We start from the raw sequence: 25490 nt of genomic DNA, 5'->3' as shown, positions 1-25490 counted from the left end.
AGTTTGATGGAATCGTCCCAGCGGTTGTAAGTGCTGACGCGCTCGAAAGAGGCGAGCCAGTCGTCAACGTCGTGGTTGTCGGTACCACTGAAGAAAGGTGGGTCACGGGGGCGTTGTGCCCCGGGACAGAAGATGGTGGCAGGAGTGGCAGGGATGGGCGTCGATGGTTGGCTGGGAGCGTCCTGCATGGTTGTGACCGAAGGCGGTAGCTTGCGGTTCCGAAGTTCAAGGGTGAAATTTGCGAGGAGGACTGGGGTGACGACCGAACCTCCACCAAGTTTAAGGTGTTTATAGGAGCACCAAGACTGCAAGCCCAAGACCAAAGCGACGGGGGTAGCGTTCTAATCAACAGGGCAGTGCCAACAAGGCTCCGGCTCCACTTCGTCTACCTCTTCGGGTTGGCTCGGGAGCTGATGGCGATCGGGATTACTACAATATATATATATATATATATATATATATATATATATATATATATATATATATATATATATATATATATATATATATATATAGGCTCGTCGCTGTAAAAAGCGGTGCGTCCGAGCCCGGACCAGCGTAGGGACCTTCCTGTACGTGGAAAGCCACAGCTGTACTTGTTCCAGGGGCTTTGTGCCTGAGGTTCTTGCTTCAGCCGGCAGAAAACAGCCAACTCAGAACTGGCACGGACCGAGGGAATTCGACTGTCTAATTAAAACAAAGCATTGGGTTGGCCGTTGGTCGGTGCTTGGCGCAATGTGATTTCTACCCAGTGCTCTGAATGTCAACATGAAGAAATTCAAAAGGTAGCGCGGGTAAACTGCGGGCGTACCTATGACTGTCTTAAGGCCTCTGGGACACCAGAGAAGGGAGGCTTGCCTCCAAGGGTTCGCTGAACGCCCGGGCTCCGAGCCCAAAGCAGCGCCCCTGGTGCACTAGGCAGGAGAGTCTCTCTCGACGGGCTTGCTGGTTGGCTCCGAAACTTTCCCTTAACAGCGCCCTCGGTTTACCGAGGTGGGAGCTCGCTCCGTTAGTTTGGGTTCGCTGGCTGGCCCGGGTGCTTCGCCCGCAACAGTGCCCTCGGTCTACCGAGGGCACTGTTGCAGGCGAGCTTGCTCCTTTCTAGGTTCGCTGGTTGACCCGGGTGCTTCGCCCGCAACAGCGCCCTCGTTACCGAGGTGGGAGCTTGCTCCATTTGTTGGGTTCGCTGGTTGGGCGGGCGATTCGCCCGCAACAGCGCTTCTGATCCTTCAGAGAGATCCTCTTCCTATTCAACTTGTCCGCTTTCCCACTTCCACTTCTCTATTTGGTTTTAGTGTCTTTTAGGGGGGATCTACAATGAATTCTTTGCCGAGCAATATTTTTATTTTGTGGGGTTTTTTTTGTCTCGGCGGACGCCCCAGTAGACATGCGTGGTGTATTGAGTATAGTTATAGTTAAGTTAGTATAGGTGTGCAATAGTTGAATTTTTTTTCTCGCCCCGGCAGATGCGATTTTGGGCCAGTATGGCTTCGCCGAACTTTGTGCATAATTTCGTTGTAGGCAAAGGCACAAGTTCCAGCGAAATTTTATCTTGTAAAATCTGTGCAGAGCGCCTATTTTCCCGCGTTCGTCTTAAAAGCACTGTCGTGATGTGCATGCTGCCCTGATGGTGTGGAAATGTCTAACCTGCGGGAGATTAGAATCCAGTTCGCAAATGTTACCCTCACACTTAACAAAGTGTCAGAGGAAAAGGGAACGCGACTAGTCCCAGGTGCCTCCAGATGTTTCGGTTTGGGATGACATCTCGAGTAGTCAGCCGGATGCCGTAGGTGCTGTTGGGTTTACTGCTGGTGTTGGGGCTGCTGCGGCTGTGTAGCAGTCCGCTTCGCATGACTCTCCTAGTGTGCCTTTGAGGTCGCTCCCTCTTGAGGAGGTTCATGCTTCCTTAGCTGATTCCCCCAGACCGCTGAGCGCTGCTGGCGTCGATAGGGTTCACACGGCTGCACAGCAGCTACATGATTCTTTTGGTGTTTCCCCGGTTGCTGCTACAGAATTGGTCGATTCAATGGTTTGTACTCATGATTCATCTGCAGCCGCCGGCTCGTCACTCAATGAGCCAGGTGGGCAGAGCGGTTCAAGTGCTATTAATCTCCGTGCACGGCCGGTTCGGCCTGCACGTGTCAGTGGTCGGTGGACGCCAGAACAACTAGAAGAACTAGCATCAGTTGAGCTTAGCTTGGGTCGTGTGATGCCTATGCTGCCGGCCATCGCAGCTAGGCACCAGCAAAGAACCGAGGCGGCGATCTACCATGTTCGACGGACGGTGAAGTACTGCCAAATCCGAGAAAGATTAAGAATCGAGGCTTTGGTGACTGCGCAATCTCCCATCCAGTCCCCATCTACAAGCCATCAGCTTTCTTATGCTCACTGCAGAGGGCCAATTCTGACCTTGCGGCTTTGGCATCGGCCGAGGTTGCATTAGGTGCAAGCAGAAGAGTTAACGAGCATTTACATGAGAAATTTCCTTCACGATCGGTGCAGGCAATCGCGCATATTTGGCGTGATGACAGATATCGTGATGTCCTTCAGTTGGCTATGGAGACCAGACTGATTCCACCGTCATTGCCGCCCTTGGTGCAAGTCCCTCTCCTCAGCCATTACAACTTGATATCAGAGAAGTGGAAGAAGAGCTTCTAGATGCCGACTACACGAATCTCGGTATGGCCTCTGCAATATGCACCGGGCCGCTATCAATGCCAGACACTAATGCGTTTCTTGACTTTTATGGTGTGCGGAGAAGGCCGCCAAGGACAAACGAGCCCCGAGAAATTCTTCAGGTGGAGCCCTATAACCGCAATCAGCGCAGAAAGAAAAGATTCTCGAACAGCAGCGGCTCTACAAGTTGGGCTCTGCTGTTTTGGGAGATGCACTTTTGTTGGGTGGGGAGTCGCCGGGCTGCCCTCTACCGGATCTACATGGTCTTTATGACGATATTTTTGGAGGGTAGACTTCCCCTGTAGAGCACCCGGTGCACTCTGACATCATCTTTTCTAGCGCTTCTTTAACAAACAAGGGACATTAGATGAAGGAGGAACACATAAGAACAGGAGGGACGCTAGTCTTCAACTGTCGTTTATTGAAGCAATATGTCATATATACGATCTCAAAGTGCACTTCTCACATGCGTACTGAGGGTGCCACGCATAAGGTACGATAGCTCTTTATCAGATAAATACACAGATGGAGTGCTGATACAGTTTTGGCCATCTTTATTTATACATAGGCTTCGACAATTTCTGATTGAGCCTTATTGGTCGCAAGTGCGCGCTTGTTCTGAAGGATCGGTGCGCAGGGTAGGGGGTTTGGGTCGCCGGGGTATTTTTTGATAAGGCACCGCTTGCAGTGATCAGCGAGATTCCCCCAGCCGATATCGATCCCGCAGCCAAATGATGCTCTCTCAGCCTTTCATTTAAGCATCGACCTGATTGTCTAATATAAACCTTGCCACAAGTGAGCGGGATTTCATACACGACACCGACTTTGCACGGGACGAACTGCGTTTGGTGCTTTTTAGCACAAATCGACTGTCTTGCCACACCGTTCACAGGGGGGCACAGCCGCACAAGCTTTCTTGGGGCAGTCAATTCAAGATCGACGCCGCAGTTTTTTGCCAACTTTTTTAAACGATGCGGCATGTTGTGCACATAGGGCATAGCCACAAGTCGAGTACGCCGATGGGGATCTTCAAGGTTTTGTCGTCGTCCGATTCTCACTTCTTTCAGTAGCGTTTCAGCCACAGATGTAATGGTTTCTTCAGGAAACCCAGCGTTCTTTAGGCGAATGTTTTGCAACGCCACGCTTTCAGGGATGCAATGTTGACAAGACTTGATGAGAGCAGCGCGGATGGCATTCATGGCGATACCTCTCTTAATCAGCTTAGAATGCGCTGACTGGTAGTTAAAAAGTTCTGACTTCGAGTTGGAGGTTTCCGAAGACCTCTTCATGGTGGATGAGGTCGCAGTTGCTATGAAGAAATTCCAGGCTAAGTCAGCGGCAGGCCCAGATAGCCTTACGGTGTCTGAGCTCCGTAAGGTTCCTGCTACTGTTCTTGCAGATTCTCAACAATTGGTTTGCCTTTTTAACCATACCATTAAAGATACTAATCGCAAGAACGGTTTTCATTTCAAAGTGAGCCAATCCTAAAGGCCCAAGTGACTTCAGGCCTATTACGGTCTCGCCTATATTATATAAGCTTTTTGCAAACGTTTTGCTGCAATGGCTTGCGGCAAACAATAAGTTCCATCGCTTCCAGGCTGGCTTGGCGGACGGGAACAGCACTTCGTCTAACCTGCTGCTCTTTCAGGCTATCATGCACGCCTTCAAGAAGAAGCGGCGCCCACTGTTTGCAGCCAGCCTGGATGTGCGAAGAGCTTTTGACTCTGTTTCTCACCTCGCTTTGTTTTCTGCTTTGCAGGAATGGGGGTTGCCTGCCAGATACATAGAAGTTCTCAGAGAAATGTACCGTCACTCTACCACTACGTTCTGGTCAGACGGAATGACTGATGACATCAGGGTTCCTGTGAGGAGAGGGATGAAGCAGGGTGACCCCTTGTTACCCTTCCTTTTCAATTGCGTATTGGATCCCCTTCTCCAGGGGCGCAATGCCTCCACTCTTGGCCTCTCCCTCGGCAGCTCATATTTGACATGCCTCGGTTTCGCGGACGACCTACTCCTAGTGTCTGACACTTTGGAGGGGATCAAGGCCTTACTACACCAGACCGAGGACTATCTCAAAAACACTGGGTTAACCTTAAATCCGCAGAAGACCCAGTACTTTTGTGGGAGGATTGATCATTCAATGAAGTCGTTCACCTATGTACTGCCTTCTCTCACTGTGGCCGGTAGTCTCGTCTTTCCAATCGGGCGTAGTGGTCCTATTCGGTACCTTGGCTGAAATCTTTTCGTCAACAAGGCCCCCTAGGTGGCCGGTGAGAGAACGATGAAGTTGATGGAGCTAACTAAGGGCGCTACATTGAAGCCATTCCAGAAACTCCACTGTATGAGTGCCTTTCTTTATACAGCCTTCCTTTATACACTGTACGCCGGCCTTTCTTTATACAGCCTCAAACTCTTTGGAGGTGGAGTCGGAAGCCGGTAAATTGGACCGCCTCCTCGGACAGGCTGTCAAGGCCTTGCATCTTCCCCACAGCTTTCCCAACACCCATCTGTGGATGCCATCGCGGTGCGGTGGCCTCGGCCTGATCCAGCTAAGACGAGTGGCGGAGGCTGTTTAACTGAAGGCCCTCGCCAGGCTATTGAGGCTCGATGAACCCGCAGTATATGAGCTTTTTGATCTAGTTCTCAACAAGAGTTACAGACGCATCTCGGACGCTTTCGAGGAGCCTGAAGGCACTACTACGCAGAACGACATTGCACGTGCAATAGAGAAAGGCTCCCTGTAGTGGTGGAAGAGGCTGCAAGGAGGCTACAATAACAAAGAGCTCTTCGCTCACAAAACACAATTCACAGCTAATGCGTGGCATTCCCATGATTCCAAACTCCTACGTGACGAGGTCGGATCAAGGCCCTCCGCCTACGCACGAATCTTTATCCTACGAGGACTCTGCACAATCGTCATTCAACTGATCTTACAGATTGTATCTGCAGGCGCTGTAAGAGAGCCCCTGAGACTGTTTACCACATCCTCCAGGAGTGCAGGATAATGGACCAGCAGAGGTCAGCCCGGCATAACTACCTGGCTCAGCAAGGTGAGCGGATGGTACGCGAGAAAAAGCCCAACGCAACCGTTGCACGGGAGAAGACATATCCTGCATCCACTGGTGCCCGGCTAAGGCCGGACATGATTGTCGATGATGGCAAGAGGTCCTCACTGTAGACTTTGCAGTAACATGGGCTACTAATGTAGCTATCCTTAGGAGAATGTGCGAACACAAGAGGCAAAAGTACGAGTGCCTGAGGGGCCACTTTCCGGGGAAGACCGTCTCCGTTTGGGGGATGGCGTTCGGGGCCCGCTCCATGTTGTGCAACACCACCGTAACTGCCGGTCAAGCGCTTGTCCCTACGAGATCTAACCTTGGTTGGCTCTCCGCTAGGGTACTGCTGGGCAGCATTATTGTGCTCAGCAGATTCCGCAGCTTAGTTGTTTAGCGAGGTTTTTTTATTTTTGTTGCTTGATCAGCCTTTTTAACCTTAGTGTTTTGTGTTTGTGTTCAGTTTTCTACTTGCTTTCATTCTTTAACTCCCCTCTAATATCTCTTATTTTACCGGCTTTTCCGGCGCGTTGCGTAGCGTTTTACCCGTTGCCCCCGAGACTTACCACTCTTTGCCTGTACCTCGACAAAATTACTTTTTTTCTTTCTAACACTGCGGCACACCCTAGCGGCGGCTTGCAGTGCTGTCAAGTGGGCTCAATGACCAGTTATGGCGAAGTTCTACTTCGGCCACTTGGCCATGGAAACCTATATTTAAGGCAAATTCTCGGAAGCTACCTTACCCTGACCAATTCAGAGACATTTTAGTTACTAGCCAAATGCCTCGTCATCTAATTAGTGACGCGCATGAATGGATTAACGAGATTCCCACTGTCCCTATCTACTATCTAGCGAAACCACAGCCAAGGCAACGGGCTTGGCAAAATCAGCGGGGAAAGAAGACCCTGTTGAGCTTAACTCTAGTCTGACTCTCTCTCTGTGCGTGTGCGTGTGTGTGTGTGAATAAACGTATTGTGTTCGTTCGGGACGGCTGGAGTCGGCTTCTACCTTTGAAAACACCACATTGGCGACGAGGATGCTGTGAACCTACCCCTACCTATCCAAACCCCGCCGCACCATCCGGAACTGCCGCCATGAACTTCACCGGTCTTGCTCCGCCACCGTTCTTCTTTCCGACGCCCGGCCGTCTGTCATTGTCACGAGAGCAATAGGACCAAACGTTCAGCGTGTACTTGATGGCATCCGGAGCCGCCGCATTCAAGCCAGAGCAGCGCAAGGCTATTGTTTTGCATTGTCTGGGGGTGGAGGGCCAGTGGGTTTATCAGACGTTACATGCAGGGACCAGCGCCGCAGCAGCACCGTCAGCGCCAAGCGCCGCAGTCTACCGCTCCTGACGAATACGACTCTGCACACTCCGCTCTACGGCAGCAGTTTTCGACGTCTTGCAACGTTATCGCAGAGCGCCATCGTTTTCGCCGCCGCAGCCAACACACAGGCGAGTCCGTTCATGACTTTGTTGTCGTTCTACGGGAGCTAGCCGCACATTGTTCGTTAGCTTCTCAAGATGATGCTCTTCGGGACCAATTCGTTGCTGGCGTAGCTTCCAACCGCGTACGAGAGCGGTGGTTACTGCTCGAGGGTTCCACACTGTCTTTCGAGGCATAGAGTTTCTTACATTAACTAGAGGAAACGCTGAAGGCGCTGCACTTCAGCCACCATGGGCGCACTAAGAATCAGGTGCCGGTGTGTTACGTGTTGTGGGACAGTCTGATTTTCTCGGATGCATGGAGTGGCGTTACTATGATGTTCTTTTCATCATCATCATTATTTCGAGGTGCGTACATAGACCGCAAAAACCATAGTAGCGAAGGCGCAAAAGCAGAAGTCGCCAATAATAGGTTTCTGTTTCCCGAAATGCCACTAAAAACTTTCTTAAGTAATTGCACAACCATAAATATTTCCAAAACGTTTTTTTCGTCTTAAAGTGTCCCTATTACGTGCGAAATATTGGTATTTGTGCTGCTCAAAACTAAGCTAATAAGAGAAATACCCATCGCTTATATTGGATACATTTCACACTGACATGCTGTTGCTTTCTCATTTTCCAATTTATATTCACAAAATTGAATGTTAGAACATTGTTTACGGTAGAACAGCGTTTATATTTGCATTAGTTTTGGCCTAAAGCTGCAGTTCTGCACTCGGTAGCTCTCCGGCCCATGATGCTTTGAGCGCCCTTGGTGGCTGAACTGGTCGTCTCGAAACTGCATGTAAACTCCCATAGATGGCAGCAGAGCTTTCCCTCTAGGTAAGAGTAAGAAACCCTATGTTTCGAGGATTCGAATTGCTCTTCAGTTTCAGCAACCAGCTGAAGAACTGAAGGAGCTTTCTGCTCCAGTCGTGGCAATTTCATTGCGGCAGCGTCGTAATCCATCCTCGAGTCTTTCGAAAAAAAGAAATGCGTCGCCAGCAGCTCCCTTTAAGCAGAGGGTAACGAGGGGGTGCAGGCGGCTCACGTGCGCCGCAGCGGAACCGCCCCCCTGAGCGGAACCGAGAACGGAGTAGCTGCTCCGGTTCAACACATTGTTTCCGATGCGGCTCGCAGGACCACTTAGCATCAGCGCCACAGTGCCTAGCGCATGGGAAGACCTGCTTATTTTGTGGTTTCAAGGGCCACTTTCAAAAAGTATGCAACCGCAAACTCAAATGCAAGACTGAGTCCGCGAAGTTAAATTACAAGATGTTTCGTCATCTAGTAGTGCTGAGCAAGTTTTGACTTTGCAACACTCCAAAGGCATCGAAATTTATATTCAAGTGCAAGTCGCGAATGTTTTGGCATTTCTTGTCGATCCAGGCTCGTCTGTTTCAATTATGTCTGAACAAAAATACAGTCGATATTTTCAGAGCATTCCGCTCTTGCCTGCTCCGCATGTCCCTCTGTTCGACTGCTCTCAACGGCCGATTTCCGTGCTAGCTAGTTGTTACCATGCAGACGTTCAGTTTAAAGGCCGCACGTCTTCACTACGCTTTTATGTTGCTCACCGAGGAACTTGTCTGATCGGTCTTGGCGGCATTCAAGCCTTGGATCTTCGCATTGAGAGTTCTGCTCTTAAATGCTTCCAAACAGCCGTTGCTCCGCTGTCGACTGTCAATGACCCGCTACCTCGTTCCATTTCCACGCCGACAAGCGAGCAGCCCCGCAACAAAGATCTGCCGCCAGCATTAGCAGATAAGTTCAGTTCGCTTTTCAGTCCCGATTTGGGTCTTGCTAAAGGTTTCATAAATCGCATCAAGACGCGGCAACTCGTTGCCTGTAGCTTGCAAGCTTCGCCGTCTGCCATATTCTGTCCAGTCGCCAGTATCAAAGAAGCTTCAAAGGTTACTGAGCCTTGACATTATCGAGCGTATCATTGCTTCTGAATGGGGGTCCCCTGTTGTTGTTGACGAGAAAGATGGTAGCATCAGGGTATGTGTAGACCTTCGACAGCCGAACAAAGCTATTGTTCCAGACTGTTTCCCATTACCCCATACAGAAGGGCTGCTTCACGCTTTGGTAGGCGCTGCACACTTCAAAATACTTGACTTCCGCTTACCATCAGGTTCTTTTGTACCCTGAAAGCAACAAAGATCTGCCGCCAGCATTAGCAGATGAGTTCAGTTCGCTTTTCAGTCCCGATTTGGGTCTTGCTAAAGGTTTCATCCATCGCATCAAGACGCGGCAAGTCGTTGCCTGTAGCTTCCAAGCTTCGCCGTCTGCCATATTCTGTCCAGTCGCCAGTATCAAAGAAGCTTCAAAGGTTACTGAGCATTGACATTATCGAGCGTATCGTTGCTTCTGAATGGGGGTCCCCTATTGTTGTTGTTGACGAGAAAGATGGTAGCATCAGGGTATGTGTAGACCTTCGAAAGCCGAACAAAGCTATTGTTCCAGACTGTTTCCCATTATCCCATACAGAACGGTTGCTTCACGCTTTGGTAGGCGCTGCACACTTCAAAATACTTGACTTCTGCTTACCATCAGGTTCTTTTGTACCCTGAAAGCAGGAATCTGACAGTTTTCATCCCTCATGACGGTCTTTTCCGCTTAAAAAGAGTTTGCTTCGGGTTGTCTTCTGCCCCAGCGGCATTTCACAAGATGATGGCGACAATCCTCAACCGTTGCCCTGGATTGTTGTTCAACATCAATGATGTGACCATTTTTGGCAAGACCGCAAAAGAGCGCATTCCAAACTTGATGACCGTACTGCAAAAGATCAAGAACGCAGGCCTTAAACTGAACAACAAATGCCTTTTCGATGTTTCAGAACTTAAGTTTCTAGGGCATAAAGTCACTGCACGTGGTATCTCGCCACTTCTAGAGGAAGTAGATTCTATAGTTAACACGCCAGTGCCAACTGATGTTGCCGCCCTTCGTTCGTTTCTGGGTCTCATAGATTATTCCTCCAAGTTTGTTACACACTTGGCACAATGAGAATCTTGCTTCCCAAATATGAGCCGTTCATCTGGTCAGCTGAAACAGACAGCAGTTTCAGGAGGGTTAAGGAAATGCTATCTTAAAGTACAGTCCTCCTGATGTTCGATCCGTCACTTCCAGTAATTGTGTCCAGTGACGCGTCTGACTGTGGATGGGAGCAGTCCTGCAGCAGAAAAGCGGCAACGAGCTCCGTACAGTTGCTTTCGCATCTCGCACACTGTGGCCTGCGGAGAGGAGAGGAAACATTCGGTCGGTGAACGAGAAGCACTAGAATGTATTTGGGCGTGTGAGCGATGGCACACATGCCTTTGGGGTCGCCATTTCACAATTCGAACAGACCACCAAGCACTGGTGTCCTTTCTGTCGTCCTAAGGACATGGAAGACGCCCACTCCGAATCGCACGCGGGAGTGCACGACTGCTTTGCTGCTTTTTTACTGTTGATTACCGCAAGGGGTCCACAAATACTGTAGCTGATGCACTTCCTCGGCTGCTAGCACCTACCTCGGAGGCAGAGATTGCTAAGGAGGAAGAAATCGTCTTGTTCATTGCGCCAGCTTCTGTGACAAAGGAGAAGTTCAGGCAGGCCGCCCTCGACGACGGTTGCCTAGAAACCGTGAAGTCATTCGTGCTGAGTTCCTGGCCGCCAAATAAGTCCATACCAGAAGAGGCGAAATCATTCTACCCTATTCGGGAAGAACGGTCGGTTATTGAAAACTTGCTACTGCGTGCAGAGCGCCTCGCTGTTTCATCCTCCCTCACGGCTCAGATCATCAGCACCGCGCACGAGACACATCCGGGTATCACGCGCACGAAGGTGCGACTGCGTGAGCGGTTCTGGTGGCCACGAATGGATCAGTAAGTGGAAATGGCAATAAAAAAACTGCTACATCTGCCTGGAGGCAGATAAGTCCGCCAAAACATCACCAGTACCGTTGCAACCTGTTGAATGACCTGAGCAACCGTGGCAGAACCTTGGCCTAGACATTGTTGGTCCTTTCGCGCATGGTGCTTACAACAGCAGATTTGCCATAGCGCTTGTTGACTACCATTCTAAATGGCCTGAAGTACACTTTTGCAGCAAAGTGTCTACAAGCACAGTAAAAAACTTTTAATAACTGTTTTTGCCCGTGAAGGCTATCCAGAAGAGATAGTCTGTGATAATGGACCTCAGTTCACATCGCACGAATTCATCACCTTCCTGCAAAGCAGAGGCATCCGTCTTTCGCATTCGTCGGTGTACTATCCCCAATCGAATGGGCAAATAGAGCGATTCAATCTCACACTGAAACACTTCCTTCAAGTTGCACTTCTCGAATGATGACCATTCCGGCAAGCTGTCAGAGTACCTTGCCATTTATTGATGTACTCCGCACGCTACCACAGGGGTCACCCAGAAGTTCTGCTACATGGTAGAATGTCCCGAACCAGGCTGGATGCTCTAAGCTTTTCAGCACCAGGATTTGCGGAAGACCCAGCTAAGGAGTTGGCACGACTCCGTCAAAGAGTGCGACGTGAACATCAGAGCAGCAAATGCTACACGGACAAAAGAGCTGCCAAGAAGACTAAGATAGCCGTAGGTAATTTTGTCTGTGTCAGGAAACCACTAGTCTGGATCAAGGGCGACTGCGCTTTTTCTCCACTAACAAAGGTGATCGAGAGGAGGGGACCATCTTCTTTTCGACTTAGAGATGGTAGGAAAGAAGAGGTCAAGCGTTGTAGATCAGAGTTTATGCTTCTTTTAGAGCGCAGCTCTTTGGCGTCCGTTCCTGGGTTTCGCGTCGGCGTCGTCGTCGGCCTCGTAACCAGCTCCGCCCCCCTTTCATCCCCCCAGCGCTAGCAGCGACCGACTGATACCGCTGGATGCCGCTGACGCCGCTAGAGAGTCAAGATAACGTGACTGCATAGAACACCGTCGCCGCCATGCAGAAAGAGGAGGGGAGGGTCCCTTCCCCCTGTTCCTGTGTGGCCGATAGTGTGCTCTTCAGTTGCCGACGCGCCGGTTATTTCACGTAGGCCCCGGCACGTCGACGAATACGTGACCACCTTCCCACGGCTAGACCTGGGCCCGCTTGCACAAAACATTCTTAAGACTGTCTTAGTTAAGTCCAGACTTAACTGGAGTCTAAAGAATAGGCCACTAGCATGAACGCTTAAGACTGGAGTCAAGACTGGGCTTCAGTCCTGACTTGAATAAGTCGCTTGTATGATTACGACTCTAGTGCTGTCTTGGTTAAGACACAAGGACGCCAGGTGTCTAAGTAGAGAAATTAGAGAAATACAGGAATGCACTGGCACTGTCCCTGCTGTAAGATGTACACATTCCGTCAATTTTGTGTTGTGTAAAATCCGTGTCATTGCTTTTTGCGGTTTAAGATTGTGTTACGAGGAAAAATGCCCCAAGTGGTTGCTGAGGTCGTTCTGGGAATCCACTCTGGTGAGCATGAACCCGAAGCGTTCGACGTTCGGAACACGAGCCGTCTTAAATAAGCTTGGTCTTTCTAAAGACACCATTTAAGTCTGGACTTAGCTCGGACTTTATCGTGCAAGCCGGCCCTGGTTCTTGGCGCTGGGGAAGCGAGGGTATCATATTGTTTGCGTCGGCATCGGCGGCGTTGTCCCTGAAACCAACTCCGCAGCTGGGGTTGACTCACTATCGGCGTCAGCAGCATCAGTCAGTGGCTGCTATCTCTTCCCTCCTCCCTTTATCACGTTGTCCGCTTGCTGCGCGCGCTTCTGCCCCATCGTTTGCCGCTGGGTGTACACGCCGCCCGCCTTCCCCCTCTTCCGGCGAGTCTCCGGTTGTCAAAGCGCCGGCTCGAACTTAATTCCTTTCTTCGCTCCTCCTCTAATGCAACCCCTGTGCGGTGGCAATCAGAGAGCCAGATCGGGGGTGGCGGATCTGTATATGTGCACCGCCCGAGCCGAAATTGCCGCTGCCGTTCGCCACTGTGAAATTATCTGCCAGTTCTTCCTGAGCCATGAGCGAGACGACCGGTGGAAGTCCTGCTGCTGCTGCTGCTGCTGCTGCTGCTGCTGCTGCTGCTGCTGCTGCTGCTGCTGCTGCTGCTGCTGCTGCTGCTGCTGCTGCTGCTGCTGCTGCTGCTGCTGCTGCTGCTGCTGCTGCTGCTGCTGCTGCTGCTGCTGCTGCTGCTGCTGCTGCTGCTGCTGCTGCTGCTGCTGCTGCTGCTGCTGCTGCTGCTGCTGCTGCTGCTGCTGCTGCTGCTGCTGCTGCTGCTGCTGCTGCTGCTGCTGCTGCTGCTGCTGCTGCTGCTGCTGCTGCTGCTGCTGCTGCTGCTGCTGCTGCTGCTGCTGCTGCTGCTGCTGCTGCTGCTGCTGCTGCTGCTGCTGCTGCTGCTGCTGCTGCTGCTGCTGCTGCTGCTGCTGCTGCTGCTGCTGCTGCTGCTGCTGCTGCTGCTGCTGCTGCTGCTGCTGCTGCTGCTGCTGCTGCTGCTGCTGCTGCTGCTGCTGCTGCTGCTGCTGCTGCTGCTGCTGCTGCTGCTGCTGCTGCTGCTGCTGCTGCTGCTGCTGCTGCTGCTGCTGCTGCTGCTGCTGCTGCTGCTGCTGCTGCTGCTGCTGCTGCTGCTGCTGCTGCTGCTGCTGCTGCTGCTGCTGCTGCTGCTGCTGCTGCTGCTGCTGCTGCTGCTGCTGCTGCTGCTGCTGCTGCTGCTGCTGCTGCTGCTGCTGCTGCTGCTGCTGCTGCTGCTGCTGCTGCTGCTGCTGCTGCTGCTGCTGCTGCTGCTGCTGCTGCTGCTGCTGCTGCTGCTGCTGCTGCTGCTGCTGCTGCTGCTGCTGCTGCTGCTGCTGCTGCTGCTGCTGCTGCTGCTGCTGCTGCTGCTGCTGCTGCTGCTGCTGCTGCTGCTGCTGCTGCTGCTGCTGCTGCTGCTGCTGCTGCTGCTGCTGCTGCTGCTGCTGCTGCTGCTGCTGCTGCTGCTGCTGCTGCTGCTGCTGCTGCTGCTGCTGCTGCTGCTGCTGCTGCTGCTGCTGCTGCTGCTGCTGCTGCTGCTGCTGCTGCTGCTGCTGCTGCTGCTGCTGCTGCTGCTGCTGCTGCTGCTGCTGCTGCTGCTGCTGCTGCTGCTGCTGCTGCTGCTGCTGCTGCTGCTGCTGCTGCTGCTGCTGCTGCTGCTGCTGCTGCTGCTGCTGCTGCTGCTGCTGCTGCTGCTGCTGCTGCTGCTGCTGCTGCTGCTGCTGCTGCTGCTGCTGCTGCTGCTGCTGCTGCTGCTGCTGCTGCTGCTGCTGCTGCTGCTGCTGCTGCTGCTGCTGCTGCTGCTGCTGCTGCTGCTGCTGCTGCTGCTGCTGCTGCTGCTGCTGCTGCTGCTGCTGCTGCTGCTGCTGCTGCTGCTGCTGCTGCTGCTGCTGCTGCTGCTGCTGCTGCTGCTGCTGCTGCTGCTGCTGCTGCTGCTGCTGCTGCTGCTGCTGCTGCTGCTGCTGCTGCTGCTGCTGCTGCTGCTGCTGCTGCTGCTGCTGCTGCTGCTGCTGCTGCTGCTGCTGCTGCTGCTGCTGCTGCTGCTGCTGCTGCTGCTGCTGCTGCTGCTGCTGCTGCTGCTGCTGCTGCTGCTGCTGCTGCTGCTGCTGCTGCTGCTGCTGCTGCTGCTGCTGCTGCTGCTGCTGCTGCTGCTGCTGCCGCTGCCGCTGCCGCTGCCGCTGCCGCTGCCGCTGCCGCTGCCGCTGCCGCTGCCGCTGCCGCTGCCGCTGCCGCTGCCGCTGCGCTGCTGCTGCTGCTGCTGCTGCTGCTGCTGCTGCTGCTGCTGCTGCTGCTGCTGCTGCTGCTGCTGCTGCTGCTGCTGCTGCTGCTGCTGCTGCTGCTGCTGCTGCTGCTGCTGCTGCTGCTGCTGCTGCTGCTGCTGCTGCTGCTGCTGCTGCTGCTGCTGCTGCTGCTGCTGCTGCTGCTGCTGCTGCTGCTGCTGCTGCTGCTGCTGCTGCTGCTGCTGCTGCTGCTGCTGCTGCTGCTGCTGCTGCTGCTGCTGCTGCTGCTGCTGCTGCTGCTGCTGCTGCTGCTGCTGCTGCTGCTGCTGCTGCTGCTGCTGCTGCTGCTGCTGCTGCTGCTGCTGCTGCTGCTGCTGCTGCTGCTGCTGCTGCTGCTGCTGCTGCTGCTGCTGCTGCTGCTGCTGCTGCTGCTGCTGCTGCTGCTGCTGCTGCTGCTGCTGCTGCTGCTGCTGCTGCTGCTGCTGCTGCTGCTGCTGCTGCTGCTGCTGCTGCTGCTGCTGCTGCTGCTGCTGCTGCTGCTGCTGCTGCTGCTGCTGCTGCTGCTGCTGCTGCTGCTGCTGCTGCTGCTGCTGCTGCTGCTGCTGCTGCTGCTGCTGCTGCTGCTGCTGCTGCTGCTGCTGCTGCTGCTGCTGCTGCTGCTGCTGCTGCTGCTGCTGCTGCTGCTGCTGCTGCTGCTGCTGCTGCTGCTGCTGCTGCTGCTGCTGCTGCTGCTGCTGCTGCTGCTGCTGCTGCTGCTGCTGCTGCTGCTGCTGCTGCTGCTGCTGCTGCTGCTGCTGCTGCTGCTGCTGCTGCTGCTGCTGCTGCTGCTGCTGCTGCTGCTGCTGCTGCTGCTGCTGCTGCTGCTGCTGCTGCTGCTGCTGCTGCTGCTGCTGCTGCTGCTGCTGCTGCTGCTGCTGCTGCTGCTGCTGCTGCTGCTGCTGCTGCTAAACGAGCTGCCAGAGCAGAGGCCCAGCGCCATCGCCGTCAGAATCCAGTGTAGTAAGCGAGGCTGAAGCAGCTCATCGCCGCCGTCGAGAAGACCCTGCCGTTCGCACCGCCGAAGCGGAGGCTCATCGCCACCGTCGAGAGCAACCAGGTGTAAGCGAGGCTGAAGCAGAGGCTCATCGCCGCCGCCGAGAAGGGAGTTTTTGTTAAAGGAATGCGTGTGAAAAATAAAAAAAAAAATTCTGTGATAGCGCATACATGTGTTGCTCGATTCCTTTGCCTCAATCTATAGAAAAGTTGAAACAGCTTATTTGCTGCGCTCAAATTTCGCATTAGGAAGTAACGTAATCGTCGGTAATTTTTTCTTTGCAGATTTCTCAGCCGTGGGAAGACTACAGGGTCAGGATGCATTTCCTAGCCTTATTTTTGGGACATTCACAGGTTCCTGGGCCCCCTGAGAATCTATGACTGCAGCCTGATAGAGGAATAAGGCTGCAGTTAGAACGGGAACAAATCTGCTGAGCAGGTGTGCAGTTGTGGTGACCTTTTGTTTGTAGTAAGTGCGCAAATTGACTAACAAAACAGATTTCTCTGTATGCAACCCGTACTTTAAGCAACAGCATGCAAAACTTGGGAAACCCCATTATGCCGCGATTCAGAATTTTTTAAATTGCAGTACTCTTCAGCTGCATGTAGAACCATATATGCTACTTTAACGCAGAACATGTGTATTGTTTCAGATCTTCTTCAGCATGTTTGAGGGTGCAGAAAGGGGGTCTGTGGGACCAGATGCGGTGTGTAATGAAAATGCTGACGTGCCTCCTCCAGCTGCGACAGCAGAAGAGCCTGAGCCCTTCTCGTACACGACGGTTGCGCCCCTGCAGCAGAAAACGAGAAAACCGAGGATAGAGTGCTCAAGGAGCGCCAGCTAGCTCTGGAAGAAGGTGCTGCCATTCGTGAAGACCGGCTCATCGATATCCTTGAAAAACTTGTAAATAAATAAATGTAGCCAGCTGTAAGGTGGCAAAGCATTTAAAATGTTTATTACACTAATGAAAGCTAAGCTTCACACCGCTATTTTCGGATGCAGCTCAAGAATGAAGCTACTTTTCCTTACAAAGGGCATCCCTCCAGACAAAGGCTTTGACCGATTCTAATGACCCTGCGAACGTAACAATGCAGGGAGGGGCATGCAATTACAAAGAGAGGCCTGACCTGAGGCAAGTTCTTTGTCTTCATGTGCCACCCCCTGAATTGTCATGCAAGCAGTCATGAGAATCTGCCAACACCATTGCCGGGGCGTGGGGGGGAGGGGGGAGTTCCTTCGACGACGAGGAAAAGCACTTCATCCTTGACGTTTATCCGACTATACATTTCTGCACAGTAAACAGTATTCTACATCACCACAACAATGAACTCAGCGATATTGTAGCGCAAAACAGACAAGATATACAAGAGAAGACGGAACAACACGAGCGCTAGCTTTCAACAAAATTTTATTACACACATACAGCACATTTATACGCCAAAGACAAGATATCACATGTGCTAACAGTATCATCGCTGGAGAAAAGACAGTTCCTTATCACATAAACAAATCGACGGAGTGCTAACACATGTCTTTCCGGAAGGATATATCTTCTCTGCTTCAATTGCTAGCACAGCAGTTTGTTCAAAGTATGGCTTGCAAGTTCTCGATTTGCACGAAAGATTGCGAACCACAAGTGAACTTCCCTTCCCGTTCTTGACGTTACGTGCGTGTTTCATTAATCGCGCATTTAGGCATTGTCCTGTCTGTCCGATGTAGTGGCCACCGCATGATAAAGGTATCTGATACACGACTCCTTCAATGCAACATACGAAAGGCTTCTGATGACGAGTCGTGCAAGCACGTGCTCCGTTACTGTTTGTTTTGCCAATCTTGCACAAATACGCGAGTTTTTTCGGAGCCGAAAATACGACGGTTGTATTTGCCCTTCGTCCAATTTGCTTTAGATTATGGGAAATTCTGTGCATATACGGCATTACAATAAAACGTTTTCTCCCTATCGAGCAACGGAGGCTGATGATCACGATTTAATTTTCTCAGAAGCTTCTCGGCAACAGATACCTGGACCTCAGCAGGGTACCCAGCATTAGTCAACCTTGTGGATTGTTGTTTTCGGGTGTGTTGCCTTGCAGAACACGGCGGGTAAATCAGTGGGTCGCTTCCTAGAACCTTTAGCATTGTATATAAAATCAACATTCATTAACTGGAAAGGTAAACCGTATTTTCAGAAAAACGGAATATGTATCTTTTCATGCCAGGTCCCGGTTTTAAGCAACATGTTTTTATCAAACCTTGACTAGACTGCTATCAGTCGCCTTGAGGGTATGGACGTGTTGCAAATATTTAGATTTGGCCGTAAACATTTAACCATCATGAAGGAATGTTTTAACCCACTCATTTTCACCACTAAATTGCCAGTAAATGACTCTATAAAGTTTTTAGACCTTACCTTGACCTGCCACCAAAATTGCATTTGCAGGGCCTACCAGCCTCGTAGTAACGAACCTGTACTGCCCTATCATTCCGCACATTCAAAACTCGTAAAAAGAGCCATCGTCAACATGTATTTTCAGAACTCCCTCAAAAATTCGTGTATGCACAAGCTGAACGAAAGTTTTAATCACCATTTCAAAAGGTTGACTAATGCTGGGTACCCTGCCGAGGTCCAGGTATCTGTTGCCGAGCAGCTCCTGAGAAAATTTAATGGTGATCATCAGCCTCCGTTGCTGGATGGGAGAAAACGTTATATGCACAGAATTTCCCATAATCTAAAGCAAATTGGACGAAGGGCAAATACAACCGTCGTATTTTCGGCTCCGAAAAAACTCGCGTATTTGTACAGGATTGGCAAAACAAACAGTAACGGAGCACGTGCTTGCACGACTCGTCATCAGAAGCCTTTCGTATGTTGCATTGAAGGAGTCGTGTATCAGATACCTTTATCATGCGGTGGCCACTACATCGGACAGACCGGACGATGCCTAAATGAGCGATTAATGGAATACGCACGTAACGTCAAGAACTGGGAGGGAAGTTCACTTGTGGATCACATCTTTCTTGCAAGTCGATAACTTGCAAGCCATGCTTTGAACAAACTGCTGTGCTAGCAAGAAGTTTTAATATGACCACACGTGTAATAATTGAAGTAGAGAGAGAAAATGCTTCCGGAGAGACGTGTTAGCACTTCGTCGATTTGTTTATGTGATAAGGAACTGTCTTTTCTTCGGCGATGATACTGTTGCCACATGTGATATCTTGTCTTTGGCGTTAAATGTGCTGCATGTGTAATAAAATTTTGTTGGAAGTTAGCGCTCGTGTTGTTCGGTCTTCTGGTGTGCCTTGTCTGTTTTGCGCTACAATATCGCTATGTTCATGCACCAACAAGGCGAAAAAGCTACGCTTTTGAACAACGAACGGTCAGACAAGTTACAGGGGTATTTTTGCGGACTGTAGAAAAGTGACAAAAACATAAATGTGCCTTTAGGAAAACCTGTGCATCGCACAAGTACACATGGGCATCACTGACTACCAGCCCGTTAAGTTGTGAACTGCGCTTGCTTCTAGAAAAAGCTAGCCAGAGCATCTCGCACCACTTCGCCTTGCACATCACTCACTGTGGTAATATGAGATGGTTGCCTATTAGCGGCATCATGTCCACTCGCTTCCTGCTCCCACTGCAGCTCAACACTGTCCTTGAACATTTTGCAAATATTGTGAAGCAAGCAGGCAGCCCGAATCGCTTGCTTTGCGTTGTGTAGTTTGCATTCCATTCCTTTGAGAATAAAACGTTAACGAGCTTTCAACCGTACAAAATCATTTTCTACAATTCTCCTAGTTTTGGAGAGGTTATGCTTGAATGCTGATTCAGGAGTGCCGTTTTTTGCATTTGCATAGGGCTTAAGCAAGTTGGCTGTGAGCGGCAATGCCTGGTCACACAAGATTATTGGTTTCCCAGGTGTGTTTTCTATCAGCACCACAGGAAAACGAAACCGCTCCCCTTCAACCACTTTGCTGAACTGCGAACGGCTGCATATATGTGCGTCGTGGCACCTGCAGGGGCTTCCGACATTTATGTAACGGAAGCAGTAGTAGTGGTCAACCAGTGCCAGGAGGATAATACTTTGCCTACATGGAAACAAAAAATTGAAACACTCTTCACCGTGTACACAGACCTGTTTTCTGCAACCAAATCAATAACCATATAAATTGATGTTAGACAGAATTTCCAATTTTGATGAAATTTCGATAAAATAACTCTAGTTAAGGTATAGACTGCGCAGGCAACCTTTTCTTCCAGAAGTGAAGAGCCTGACAAGAAAAATGCAACTGGTTCTTTTTTTTATCTTTTGTATAATCTAAATCCAACTGGTTGAAAATAAGGGATTATAATATAAAAAGAAACTGACCACCCCTTGTAGTTGAAGTAGTCAGCAGCATGCTCCTTTGGTGGCGATATCGCAAAGTGGCAGCCGTCAAGGGTACCGATGGCATGCGGGAAACCGTGGACAGCATAAAACTTGTATGTGCTCCGCCATCTCGTCACGGCGTACAATGCGTAGCCATTTGGTCTCCAGATTCTCGAGGAGGACCTTGAAAAACGCCCTACAAATCTCGTTTATGGTTCACCTGCCGAGAGCTAATAGATGGGCAATAGTTCTATCTTCTGCGGTTGACCCCAGACGTTGCAGTCCGAAGGCTACGCGCTTTTCGACTGAGATTCCAGCCCTCATGTTTGTGTCCTGTCGACAGAAGTCACGCCTGCATGGTCCCACCAAGTATTTGAAGGTTCTCTGCCACACACGAAAGCAGCTTGAAATGAAATTCACCTAATTTGGGCAATGTTTCCTCGAACCACCTTTTGTTCCTCGCAAAGGCCCATCGCTCCCTCTGTATTGTGGACGAGCTGCCAGAGGCAAGAGCGGCGATGCAGAATGTGTTCACTTGCAGTTGTTTCTCTCTGTCGCTTATTCTATTCGCTTGTTAGTCGATGGCCAACTGCAAGGCTCATTTTTATAAGCGACGATGCGCACGAATACACAAATAATTTTCGCGAGTACTTTTTTTTCAATCAAGTTCTATCTGTTGCGTAGAAACATCGTCGCTACGTTACGCCATGATGCTTCAAAATGCCCGGATCTGCTCCTGGATAGTCTCTTCTTGCGATGCCTTTTGTAATCCCCAAATTTGCAGAAGCCTTGTTGATAATCGCAAATAAATATTGCACATAATTTATAATCACAAGAAAATTGTATATTCAAGCAGAAACTCATATTTTTGTTCCTTGCTTGAAGAGCCGTTGTCATCGTCATCACTTTCGAATGACACTTTATTTTGCCGTGTAGCAGCACGCCCCGAAAGTGGCCTTTCATGCGTTTGAGGGCACTCGCTGAAAGTGGCACTAAACTTGCTCGTCTAACCAGGGTATTAATGATAGCATAAATGAAACTCATGGCACTGGTCGTGAGCACCATTCAGGGTATTGGGCACCAATCCACAGACCCACATTCACTGACTATTATATGCTAACATTAAAAGTGTTTTTCCCTAACGCTACGAACTTTGACTATAGATACTTGCGATGCTGACCTTCTTTATCTTACTGAAACGTGGCTCTCTGCTAAAGTTGGTGACTGAAATGTTTCCTGGTAACATGCATTTCCTAACTTATCGGTGTGATTAGAGACAGAAGATGTGGAGGTGGCGTTGATTGCACTGGCGCTCTTGTCTTGCGCCGTTCAAATTGTTACCAGATTAGAACTTTTTGGGTTGAACCGCGCATGGGCGTTAACAAACTGATCTCGGTGTCTGTTATCGCCCTTCTTGGTACTTTGCCACATTTGTTCAAGATTTTCATGACGCCTTGTACGCGATTACAGTTCGTTTTTCCAGTGTTCATAATATTTTGATAGGGGACTTCGATTTTCCAAGTATTTTTTTGGCCCTGTGTGCGTCCTTATGGCTAACATTTTCACAGTGCGTTTGATGGTTTTTTTTAGTTTGCGCAGATTTTAACTTTTCAAAACTTCTTACTCAGCCTACCCCTCTAACATCTTCATCCAAATTTTTAGGTCTGGTTCTTACTAATTCACATAATCTTGTTGCCTCCATAGCTTGTCTCCCGGGCTTAGGTAACCAGTGCTTCATTTATTACTGAACGTTTCAACACCTCACCAAAAGAACGGTCACAAATATATCGTCGATAAGAGGGCAAATATTGATGCTATAATAGTGAACTCGCTACTTTTATTGATGCATTCTAGCCATTATTTATATACCGTCCACTCTCGACTGACTGGAATCTATATAAGTGTAAAATGGCTTCCCTGATAGATTCGTATCTTCCTCTGAGGATGATTCCAACTAGCAGACGTTCGGCCTGGTTTAACTGATAACTAAAAAGGCTGTCTAAGAAGCAGAAACGTCTCCTTCGCTCCGCCAAAATGTCTAATTTCTGCACTCCGGTGGGACGCTTACCATTCAGTTTGGTATTAATTTGATATTAATTGTTTGGGATTAATAATCACAAACAATTTTGGAACTTTGTTAGAAAATATGATCCGTCTACAATTACCTAAAGAATGTAGATGGCTAAGCAATCCCTTATGAAAATTGTGCGGTCGTACTTATTGAAGTGTTCGCGGCTTATTTTGCTAACAGTTTAAATATTTCGCACCCTGAGTTTCCTCTCAGTTACTTCCTCCCAATGATCACCATTATATATGATCCTGTCGGAATCGAAACACATAATTGACCAACTGAAGATTTCATCATCTTATGGCGTGGATAGAATTTACGATAAACTATTACAGAAAAAAAAGGTCATAGGGCTAGTAAACGCTACGGTTCTTCTTGTTTCTTCATCAAATCTTCCGCATCTCTCCACGGTGCTGCTCGATTCGGCGGGTGACGTGTAGTTGACACACAAACGCACTGAGACGTAGGCCGACGAGCTTGCCGTAACAAAACGCAAATTAACTTTATATAACAAGAACACGAAGCACAGGGTACAGAAACATTATTTACATGAACAGAGAGACGATACACTTTACAAACGAGACTGAGCGAAAGACTAACTGCAAACCGAGCGCATCGCTCTTTTTACGACTTCTCAGTCGGGGCCTGCCTGCTACGCTGTCTTCTCCGAGCGAGAATTGAATCAAAACCAGAGCCGTGGATGGCTGCGCGGGGTGCTCTTAAATAGCCAACGAAGAAGCTTACAGGCGCGGAGGAGGAACGGAAAAAACAGCTTAGCGCTGCCAAAGCTATGCCTCCCCCCCTGGCTTGCTGGAGAGGACTCGAATTTACTCGAACATGGTTTGCACGCGCGGGCTTCCCGCGCGAAGTGAGGAGGAGGGCCGGGGCCGTGCGGGGAAATGCACGCGTGACTCCGCCCATGACGATGAGGGCGAAGAGGTGCTCCGCGGTGGCCGAGATTACGTAATCGGTCGCGTCGCGTTCTCGGATCTTGGAGAACATTCCATCACTGTTTTCTGCGGCGCGCGCGCCGAAACAATAAAGAAAGGGCCACCGCGGCCTTACAGGGCTATTATTATGTTTAAACGATTACAATAAGTACTCCAGTCTGGCTGTTTCCCCGACGACTGGACGATGGGCAAGGTGATTCCTTTGCTTAAATCTCGGGACAAACATTCTCCTATTAAATATCGACCCATCTAGCCTTCCCATCTAAGATCATGGAACATATCTATTTCCATCTTGCCAATTTCTTAGTAAAATTCTGTTTTCAGTCATTGCCAACAAGGTTTTTGAAAAACATGTGCTTGCGAGACCCAGCTTATATGCTTTACAATGATCTGTGCGTCATTCTGTGCCGGGTTTCTGTGGCAGACCGTATATTAGAGGTTTATAAAACCTTCGATGAAGTCTCTCCCCAATTGCTTCTTTTCAAGCTGAGTAATCTTTATCTCAGGCTTGCGTTGTTCGTGGCTTAATCTGTCCTCATTAATCCTTAACAGTTTGTACCTGCAATATCACAAACTCTGGTTCGCCCTTTGTGGACTCAGGCGTTCCACAGGGTTCGGTGTTAGGACCATTACTGTTTCTCATTATGTTAATGCGTTGAGTAACAATATCAATTTTTCTATCTGCCTCTATGCTGATGACTGTGTTATTTTTCGGGAGATCAAAAATGAATCTCACTTTTTTATTTTTTTATTTGATCCCGAAGAAATTTCTAAATTGTGCAAATCATGGCATCCACATAAACTAAATGCTGCCTGTTTCTCGATTTACTGCCCTACCAAACATTTATGGAGTTAACATATCCCTCTGGAATCTGTCATTGTTCTGCTATAACTTGTCACCTCTCTTGGAATCTGCGTGGTGAATTCATTGCTAACAATCTTAACTGCTTGTTAGGGCACCTGCGCCGAGACTTCCTTCTAGGCCAGCTAAACTACTCCTTTATAAAACACTTGTCTGACCTAAATTGGAATATGAAGCTTCTGTCCGGGAACCTGGCCTTGAACCTTTTCCATCCGAACTTGAATCTGTACAAACCCCTGAGTCGCGTTTCATATTTTCAAATTATCATCGTAATTGCAATGTTACCGCCATGAAAACCGCATTATCTTTGCCACTGCTTTCACAGTGCAGAATAATTTCTTGCCTATGCTTGTATCACAAGATCTACTAATAAAATCCACTACTTAAGAACCGCCTATTATATATCCCTCCATATCCTTACATTTTATGTATACCGGGTGCCCCAGCTAACTTGAACCAAGGGTTACAAAATAATATGTCTGAGGTAGGTCAGTGAAACCAGTAACATACAACTGCCAGCCTCCTTGCGCACTACAAGTAATGTTTTGTTTTGCAATTACTTAATTAGCTAATTAAGTTAATTTTTCTAATTTATTAAATATTCATCTTAGACCAAGAATGTGAATGGGAATGTTGTAGAGCACCTTCAGAAACCCCCATTTCAATAATTGCGATAAAGAAAGTCTCACGTGCATCTTTTTTTCCTCGCTCAAAAGAAAGCCCGCGAAATACAAATAATACCACGTGACTAGCGCATTTAAGCGCCACGATTGTGCTGCACTCAGTCGTGGTTTGAGCGAATGAAATCAGCTGCGGCCGTGACCCGATGGTCCCCTCTCAGCGGCAGGCTGAAATCTTGGCGATGGTTGGAGCGAGCTCGAGTTCGCCCGTCGTCACGGCGATCTTGGCAAGGCCTGAGCACCTCAGCAGCGTACGTCACAACAGGTGGATTATGATAAAGTACCGGCAAATAAAGGTGCGAGCGCGAATTTGAGTCGAGTCATATGAGCCATCTCGCCCAAGCCTGTACGCCCAGCGCGCAGATTCGGTGGCTGATACCTTATCGCTCATCCGTTTGTTGTGACATTCGCTGATGGGAGAGACGGTGATGCAAAGGCTTGTTAGAATGTCGGTGGTGGATTGCCGCTCTCGCTGCTACTTGCAACGTCACGTGGGCCGGCTGTCTGACGCGGGCGAAGGAGCCCTCGCAGGCATATCGGCCTGTCGCGTTAACCTGGCCGAGGAGACACGGCCGCAGCTAATTTCATTCGCTCGAACCGCGACTGAGAGCACCACAATCGCGGCGCTCAAATGCGCTAGTCACGTAGTATTATTTATATTTCGCGGGCTTTTTTTTT

At 49.9% G+C, this 25490-nt stretch overlaps 1 pseudogene; it reads left to right on the top strand.

Moving 5' to 3' along the window:
• Nucleotides 1-4330: 4330 nt before the first annotated feature.
• Nucleotides 4331-16729, top strand: LOC146194677 (uncharacterized; annotated as a pseudogene).
• Nucleotides 16730-25490: the final 8761 nt, after the last annotated feature.

This window comes from Amblyomma maculatum, chromosome 3, assembly GCF_055883805.1.
Source record: "Amblyomma maculatum isolate TAMU_Amacu chromosome 3, ASM5588380v1, whole genome shotgun sequence".
NCBI lineage: Eukaryota > Metazoa > Arthropoda > Arachnida > Ixodida > Ixodidae > Amblyomma > Amblyomma maculatum.
The sequence above is the reverse complement of the archived record's forward strand: the minus strand, read 5'-3'. Positions and strand labels throughout refer to the sequence as shown.